The 9398-nt window shown below is 39.0% G+C and overlaps 1 pseudogene; it reads right to left on the reverse strand.

The window, feature by feature from the left end:
• Nucleotides 1–797: 797 nt before the first annotated feature.
• Nucleotides 798–4489, reverse strand: LOC138422283 (lysosome membrane protein 2 pseudogene; annotated as a pseudogene).
• Between the last annotated feature and the right edge of the window lie 4909 nt (nt 4490–9398).

Raw genomic sequence — 9398 nt, forward strand, 5'->3', positions numbered from 1 at the left:
GTTAATACAGTCATATTTGGCAAGGGTGGTTTTGGGGAAAAAACCTCAGTTACTGATTACATTTTCCCAGAAACACGTTTCCACATCAAGATCATTCTGACTAAAAAAAAAAAAAAAAAAGAACAAACTACCCACAAAAGTCATAACTAGCACTCTATTCTATACGAAATATCTATACTTGTCCTCACCAACATTATTTATGTATTCTTTCAATTCACAAAAGTACAAGTCAAAAATCCTCAGGTGCTTGTCACTATCAACTCATGGGGACCACCCCAACAACCCCTTCCCCACTTATTCCCATCCTGGGTGAAAGCTGGTCAGAAGACTGAATTATTATCCTGGAGGAATTATGAACTGAAGATTTGAAAGAAAGGCAATATGTACTTTTTCAAAAGAGGAAATTAAATGCATTTGAATACTACTGAATGATGTTTACCATTTTACCCTGCATTCCGAACTCTTATTTACTTCTGTTTGGTGGATGAAATGAATGGAGGAATACAACATAAAGTAATATGCATGTATTCTGAGCACAAAGTCTGGTGAATGAAGAGAATTGAATAAGGTTAGACCAAGTAGCCTTAACAAGTGATGCAAAGACATTATAACCACGACAGTGGTCACAAAATGCTGGAGCTACCAGCACCCAACAATAACAAAAAATTACAAGCATTTATTAAATACTTGCTAGACACATGAAAAAGAAAACAATCTGTCAGGGATCACAGGATCCTAACGGCCAACCAGGTTAGCCTGTTCTTGAACCTCTGCAGGAAGGTGCTCATCACACGCTGGAGCACCGTGATGAGCGTGTCCTCCTCCTGTCTCACCAGGTGGCAAGCCCGTGAGGACACAGGCGGTTGCCCCATGTCATCACGGCCCAGGTCACAACAGTGCGCATGCTTCCTTCCCCAAGCATGGCTCGTGGTTTGATTAGGTTCATATGAGGGGCGCTCTTTCATCTGCAGTTCCTTCATCTGTGGATCCCTGTCCTCTGCACGCAAGCCAGGTGAAGATCAGACCAAAGAATACACCCAGTGCCATGATAATGTAGGGTATGTTGGTGACAATCAGAGTAGTGTTAATCACAGACTTCAGTCGACTTGCAGTCTCTTTATCAATGAGAACACTCTCATTGATGTACATCACTAGGAAAACCAGGGTTTGAATGTTTCCTGTTTCAATGAAGTCATCTAATTTTCTGACATAAACGTTGATTTGGAACCTCTTGGCTGCTCTTAGGATAACTCCAGTCAAAGGATTGATGTCCACAAACGTCTCATGATATTCCTTATTTGGTTGCATGCCTTCAATGGCAGAGACAAACTTTTCGTCTGCCTGGTAGAAGTGTGGGAAAGATATAATAATAGGTGCACCATTCTTGCAGACGCTGACATTCAAAACTCCTGAGCCCAGGCAGTTTCCTTTAGGTATACAGAAGCCAGCGTTGTCTGAGGTATTGGCTAATATTTCTGCAGGCACCTTATACCTCAAGGCAGGCAGTCCCTGGACACTCTCAAAGTCACTGAAAGTTATTTACACTGACCTGCAAAAATCAGATGGGAAGACATAAAGGACTTCATCTTTGGTGATTAATGGGTGAAAAGAGTCTCCATCTGTTCCGTTGATCATATTGCACTCATCTGCTGTCCACCAGTCAAGCGACGTTTTTCCATTCCATTCCACAATCTTGGAAAAGTTAAGGTAATTGTCTCTCCAGTTAGAAAAACATAGTCTCCGTCATTAGTCCCATTTTTCCCATAAAACAAGCCAAAATAGGGAGAGACGTCGTGTTTGAAAACGCTGATGAGGGATAAGATTTCATCTTTGTAACCCCAGAGCAGTTCATCCACCGTGTGGGTCACAAAGAGCTTCTGCCGATAGGCCTTCAGCAGGGCCTCGATGAGCTCCCGGAGTAAGGGCAGCTGGCTCCATTCCATGGCGGTCAATGCAGGAATATTTATTGTTCTAAGTAAGTCAATTTTCGGGTCTCCAACAGATTTGTCTCGTTCAAAAACATAGGCCTTGTTGCTCACAGCAGATATTGTTGTTCCATTATCTCCAAATTGAATTTCGTCTTTGTTTCTGAGTTCCCTGTATGTGTATGGCCCCACTTCTTCCAACCAAGGGGTCTCCCCATTGAGGATTTCCTCTGGATTAGTGACATTGAAGAAATAGAACTGGGTGTACACAGGCAGAGGGGACTTCTTCCAGGAGTCAAAGGTCTCGGAACCGTTCCTTAACACGATATTCTGAGGCACAGGGTGGGGAGGTCACCCCTACAATACTGCAATTTTAAATCAGTAGTATTTTTTCTGATTTTTAAATGAAAGTAGTACTATAATATCTTTAATTTACAGGAAGCTCTTTTACTTTGAATAAGAAATGAAAAAAATTAGTAGTCTTGAAAACTGAAGAATTTCATAGCATTCTGAATCCATTATTAACCCATTATCATGCTGATGTGATTGTTCATGGTACAGTTATATTAGATATAATATTTATTCAAATTATAGTAATTAAGGCAACTATATTGAGGCTACACAAACAGAACAATGGAAACACAGGAGCCTTAACAAAAACTCTCACTTACATAGGGACACATATTTGATAGAGTAGAAAGATTTATTGGGAAAACCAGCATTTCCCAGTGAGCAATGCTGCTTCATTTCTGTACTTATGCAAAAAAAAAAAAAAAAAAAGTGAAATTGCAACTTTATGTTATTCAATGCACAAAACTGAATTACAGATATATGTGTGAAAGTTGTAGCTCCACCTTACATGATAAGAATGCTTGGTTAACTAAGTTTGGTTGAATAAATAAAAGTTTCAGAAATGGAAAAGATGTATCTTAAGGAAAGATGGGTCGCTCATAATCTTTTCTATTTTTTTATTTTTTAAAAATGTCTACAATATTGTGTTTGTTTCTGCCACACAACAATGCAAATCACCCATAATTATACATACATACATTTTAACAGAAAAAATGTTCCTCTATGCAGTTTCATTTATGTTATAAATGGAATGTTTAAGTAAAAATATCCCTGACTCTACAGTGACATAAAGCCATAGTATAGTTTGAGTAATATTTAGAAGAAAATATTTATTTCTAAAAAATTTTAGAATTATCCAAAGGAAAGTATTAACTACAGATTCTCTAGCATTTCTTTTATTCCTCTTCTTTTTTTTTTTTAAGGAAGTTTGATATTGAATGAAAGTCCTTACATAAATGTTTGAATAGTACACTTATTACTACTATTTTTACATTGAAATTATTTAATAATATGCAAAAAGATTCAGGTACACCTCCTTTTATTGTGCTTCTTTACTGAGCTTTGCAGAAAATACAGTTTTACAAAGTGAAGGTTTGTAACAATTCTGTATCAAGCAAGTCTATCAATGACAATTTTCCAACAGCATTTGCTCACTTCATATTTCTATGTCACATCTTGGTAATTCTCATAATATTTCAAACAACTTTATTATTATTATCATTATATTTGTTATGTGATCTGTGATCAGTGATCTTTGATGTCACTACTATGACTTTTTGAAAACTCAGATGATAGCATTTTTAACAATATTTTAAAATTAAAAGATGCACTTTTTTGGCATAATGTTATTGATTATTATAAAAATTACTGAACAGAACCCTAGCAAAATAGAATCAGGATGCCAGAATGGAGAGCTCACATGTCCTGTGAGGATAGTGGAGCCCAGCAGGAAGAAGACTCCTCTTCTTTCCTAGCCAGGACTTAGTCAATAGAAAGCCATGGATTCTTTGTTCACTAGTTCAGTTCAGTTCAGTTCAGTTCAGTTCAGTCACTCAGTTGTGTCCGACTCTTTGCAACCCCATGAATCACAGCATGCCAGGTCTCCCTGTCCATCACCAACTCCGAGAGTTTACCCAAACTCATGTCCATCGAGTCAGTGATGCCATCCAACCATCTCATCCTCTGTCGTCCCCTTCTCCTCCTGCCCCCCATCCCTGCCAGCATCAGGGTCTTTTCCAATGAGTTAACTTTTTGCATCAGGTGGCCAAAGTATTGGAGTTTCAGCTTCAGCATCAGTCCTTCCAATGAACACCCAGGACCGATCTCCTTTAGAATGGACTGGTTGGATCTCCTTGTAGTCCAAGGGACTCTTGAGAGTCTTCTCCAACACCACACTTCAAAAGCATCTATTCTTCGGTGCTCAGCCTTCTTCACAGTCCAACTCTCACATCCATACATGACCACTGGAAAACCATATCCTTGACTGATGGACCTTTGTTGACAAAGTAAGAGAGCCCTCCCAGTTTCTTTCTCCTCCTTATTAAAAGCATTCTCCTTCCCTTGCCTTGAGAGGACTTGCATGTGGCTTAATATGATGGTAGACTCACCAGTCTTGGATCAGTATCTTGGTGGCCTTCACAAGGACCAGAGAAGACATTCAGTTGCTTCAGGGCAGGTGAGCAAACAGATGTCAAACCAGCAGTTGGTCCCATTGTTACTCATTACATTCTTGCTGCCCTGGAGTTGGTTAGATATATCTGTCTGCTGGATCTGAGCTCTTATTCTCTTGCATCTGAAGCTCTCCAGACTTAATTGAGAATCTATTCAAAGGTTTTGTCTTTCTGGTTAAGGCTTTGTTCTGTATATGAGTACTGTTTTGTCATTTTTGTCTAATCTTGAAATCAAACACTTTCAATGCAAGCTCAGTGGAATTGCCCTTGCCCCAGTTCCCTTGGAGAGAGACTGCTTAAAATAAATCGGCTAGGTTTTCAGCTTTTGGCCCAATTTCTTTGGAAGGAAGAGTCTCCTCTGAAGACTGACTTCAGAAACCCCTTTAGCCTGAGAAAGCTGTCTTCTTAGAGCAGACTGGAATTGACTTGCAAGCTGTTTGAATTGAGCTTTTGTCCTCTAAGCTCTTTGAGCTGTTTGAAAATTCTTGTTTATTTTAGAGGATGGGATCCAGGTGATCTAAGTATTTTGAGGGTATTCCCTTCCTATATATACTTCAATAGTTTTATGTTTAAAATTATGGTCCTTCTTCATAATAATTTCTAACTAAATGGACCAATCTGACCAACAACAATTTAGAATTTCAACGACCATTAAGGGGAACTTTTGAAATCCCAAAACTTAATTTCCTTAATATTGTATTGGACTAATAACAAAGCTTTCTAGAGAAACACACTAATAAGCCTAGGAAAAGGAAAAACAATATCAATAACTGTTGATTTAATAAAAAGTAGGAATCTCTGGTTTGGATCAAATAACAACTCAATCCTATTTCAGACTCTAAATATCCAACTCCTCATCACTATCTGTGCTTTGAACTGTTGGTATACTGATAAAATTGTAGCCTTGATGAATCAGTATTGGTGGGGAAACACTGACAAGGCCGCAAAAGTGACTACCTTCTTATTCCATTTGTCCAAAGTACAAAAAGGGAAGCCTGTTCATACTGCTCTGGGACATTTAAAACTATCTAATGGACAATTTGAGGTCTAGAAATGGATTCTGTGTAACTTTCACACTTTTGTTGTTGTTGTTGTTCAGTTGCTCAGTCATGTCCCACTCTTTGCAATCCCATGGACTGCAGCATGCCAGGCTTCTCTGTCCTTCCCATCTCCTGGAGCTTGCTCAAACACATGTCCACTGAGTCAGTGATGCCATCCAACCATCTCATGCTCTGTCACTCCCTTCTCCTTCTGTGTTCAATCTTTCCCAGCATAAGAGTCTTTTTTAATGAGTTGTCTCTTTGCAAGAAGTGGCCAAAGTACTGGAGTTTCAGTTTCAGTATCAGTCCTTCCAATAAGTATTAAGAATTGATTTTCTTTAGGATTGACTGATTTGATCTCTTTACAGTCAGTGGAACTCTCAAGAGTCCTCTCCAATACCACAGGTCAAAAGCCATCAGTTCTTCAGTGCTCAGCCTTCTTTATGGTCTCTCACATCCATATATGACTACTGGAAAAACCATAGCTTTGACTTATTGAACTTGTTGGCAAAATAATGTTTTTCCTTTTTAACATGCTGTCTAGGTTTGCCATTGTTTTTCTTCCAAGGAGCAGGTGTCTCTTAATTTCATGGCTACAGTCACCATCTGCAGTGATTTTGGAGCCCAAGAAAATAAAGTCTGTTACTGTTTCCATTGTTTCCCTACCTGTTTGCCATGAAATGATGGGACTGTATGCCTTGATCTTAATTTTCTTTTTTAAAACTAATTTATTTATTTTAAGTCGAGGATAATTGTTTACAATACTATGGTGATTTTTGCCTTACATTAAGGCTTCTCTTATAGCTCAGTCGGTAAAGAATCTGTCTGCAGTGCAGGAGACCCAGGTTTGATCCCTGGGTTGGGAAGATCCCCTGGAGAAGGAAATGGCAACCCACTCCAATATCCTTGCCTGGAAAATCTCATGAACAGAAGAGTCTTACACTGACATGAATCAGCCATGAATGCACATGTGTCCCCCCATCCTGAAACCCCTCCCACCGCCCTCCGCACCCTATCCCTCTGGGTTGTCCCAGAGCATTGGCTTTGAGTTCCCTGCTTCATGAATCAAACGTACACTGGTCATCCAGTTTACATATGGTAATATACATGTTTCCATACTATTCTCTCATATCATCCCACCCTTGCCTTCTCCCACATTGTCCAATAGTTTGTTCTTTACATCTGTGTCTTGTTTGCTTCCTTGCATATAGGATCATCATTACCATCTTTCTAAATTCCATATATATGTGTTAATATATTGTATTGATATTTCTCTTTCTGACTTACTTCACTCCATACAATAAGCTCCAGTTTCATCCATCTCATTAGAACTGGCTCAAATATATTCTTTTTGATAGCTGGGTAATATTGGAATCACTGTGTATATGTACCACAACTTCCTTATCCATTCAGCTGCTGATGGACATGTAGGTTGCTTCCATGTCCTGACTAAACAGTGCTGTAATGGACATTGGGGTACATGTGTCTCTTGCAATTCTGGTTTCTCAGTGTGTATGCCCAACAGTGGGATTGCTGGGTCATATGGCAGTTCTATTTCCAGTTTTTTAAGGAATCTCCACACTGTTCTCCATAGTGGCTCTATCAGTTTTCATTCTATTGGTCTTAGTTTTCTGTATGTTGAGTTTAAAGCCAGCTTTTTAACTCTCCTCTTTCATTTTCATCAAGAGGCTCTTTAGTTCCTGTTCACTATCTGCCATAAAAGTGGTGTCATCTGCGTATCTGAGGTTATTGATATTTCTCCTGGAAATCTTGAATCCACCTTGTGCTTCATCTAGCCTGGTATTTCTCATGATATACTCTATATATTAGTTAAATAGCCAGGGTGACAATAAACAGTCTTGATGTACTCCTTTCCCAATTTGGAACCAGTCCATTGTTCCATGTCAGGTTCTATTGCTTCTTGACCTGTGAACATGTTTCTCAGGAAGCAGGTAAAGTGGTCTGGTATTTCCATCTCTTTAAGAATTTTCCACTGTGGATTTCGGATGGGGGACACATGTACACTCATGGCTGATTCATGTTAATGTACAGGAAAAACCACCACAATATTGTAATTAGCTTCAAATTAAAATATAAATTAATTTTAAAAAGTTTTTTCCACAGTTTGTTATAATCCACACAAAAATCAAAGGTTTTAGCCCACACATTATGGATATATATTTTAGTCATGGGATATATATTTTAGTCATGGGAATTATGTTTTCACACTGCACTTCACTTGCAGACAGACTGCCTATTCTGTGGCTAAAATCCTTTTAGAAAGATTATCCTTATTAGAAAACTCCTCTCTTGCTTCATGGTTATTATTGTCATTCAGTTGCTAAGTCATGTCTGACTCTGTGTCAACCCATGGACTACACTATAGTGTAGTAGTAGGACAGTAGCAATGTAGTCCAACTCTGTCCTTCACTATATCCCAGAGTTTGCTAAAACTCCATTCTTTGAGTCAGTGATGCCATCCAACCATTTCATTCTATGTTGCCCCGTTCTGCTCATGCCCTCAATCCTTCCCATCATCAGTTTTTTTTTTTTCCAGTGGGTTGGCTCTTCATATTAGGGGCCAAAGGATTGGCGCTTCAGCATCAGTCCTTTCAGTGAATATTCAGGATTGATTTCCTTTAGAAATGAGTAATTTGATATCTTTGCTTCCAAGGGCCTCTCAAATCTCCAGCACTACAATTCAACAGCAATAGTTTTTCAGTGCTCAGCCTTCTTTTACGGTCCAAGACTCACATCTGTGCATAACTACTGGAAAAACCATAGATTTGACTATATGGATTTGTTGGCAAAATGTTACCTCTGCTTTTTAATATGTTGTCTAGGCTTGTCATAGCTTTTCTTCCAAGGAGAAAGCGTATTTTAATTTCACAGCTTCAGTCACCATCCACAGTGATTTTGGAGGCCAAGAAAATAAAATGTGTCACTCTTTCCACATTTACTTGCCATGAAGTAATGGGACCGAATACAATGGTCTTAATTTTCTGAATGCTGAGCTTTTAGCCAGCTTTTTCACTCTCCCCTTTCACCCTCAACAAGAGTCTCTCGTTCTTCCTCACTTTCTGCCATTAGAGTGGTATAATTTGCATGTCTGAATGTTGTATTCAGACAACATGTTGCATATTTTTGATATTTTTCCTGGTATTCTTGATTACAGATTGTGATTTATCCAGCCCAGAATATTGCATGATGTTCTCTGCATATAAAGTAAATATGCAGGGTGACAATATACAACCTTAATGTACTCCTTTTCCCAATTTTGAACCAGTGCATTTTTCCATGTCCTGTTCTAACTGTTGCTTCTTGATCTGCATATGTTTCTCAGGACACAGATAAGGTGTTCTGGCATTCCCATCTCTTGTAAAATTTTTCTATTTTCCACAGTTTGTTGTGATTCACACAGTCAAAGTAGCCAATGAAGCAGAAGCAGATTTTTTTCTGGAATTCTCGTGCATTTTCTATGAGTCAACAAATGTTGGCAATTTGATCTCTGGTTCTTCTGCTTTTTCTAAATCCAACTTATACATCTGAAAGTTCTCAGTTTATGTTTTACGTTCTGTTGAAGCCTGGCTTGAAGGATTTTTAGGCTTATGTTGCTAGCATGTGAACTGAATACAGTTGTATGGTAGTTTGTACATTCTTTGGCACTACCCTTTTTGGGATTGGTATGGAAACGGACCTTTTCCAGTCTTGTGGTCACTGCTGCATTAGGGGGCTTCCCTGGTGGCTCCGATGATAAAGAATCTGCCTGCAATGCAGGAAACGTGGGTTCAATCTCTGGATCCGTAAGATAGCCTGAAGAAGGTTATGGCTACCCACTCCAGTATTCTTGCCCGGAGAATTCATGGATACAGGAGTCTGGCAGGCTGCAGTCCATGAGATCACAGAGAGTC

This window comes from Ovis canadensis, chromosome 17, assembly GCF_042477335.2.
Source record: "Ovis canadensis isolate MfBH-ARS-UI-01 breed Bighorn chromosome 17, ARS-UI_OviCan_v2, whole genome shotgun sequence".
Classification (NCBI taxonomy): Eukaryota; Metazoa; Chordata; class Mammalia; order Artiodactyla; family Bovidae; genus Ovis; species Ovis canadensis.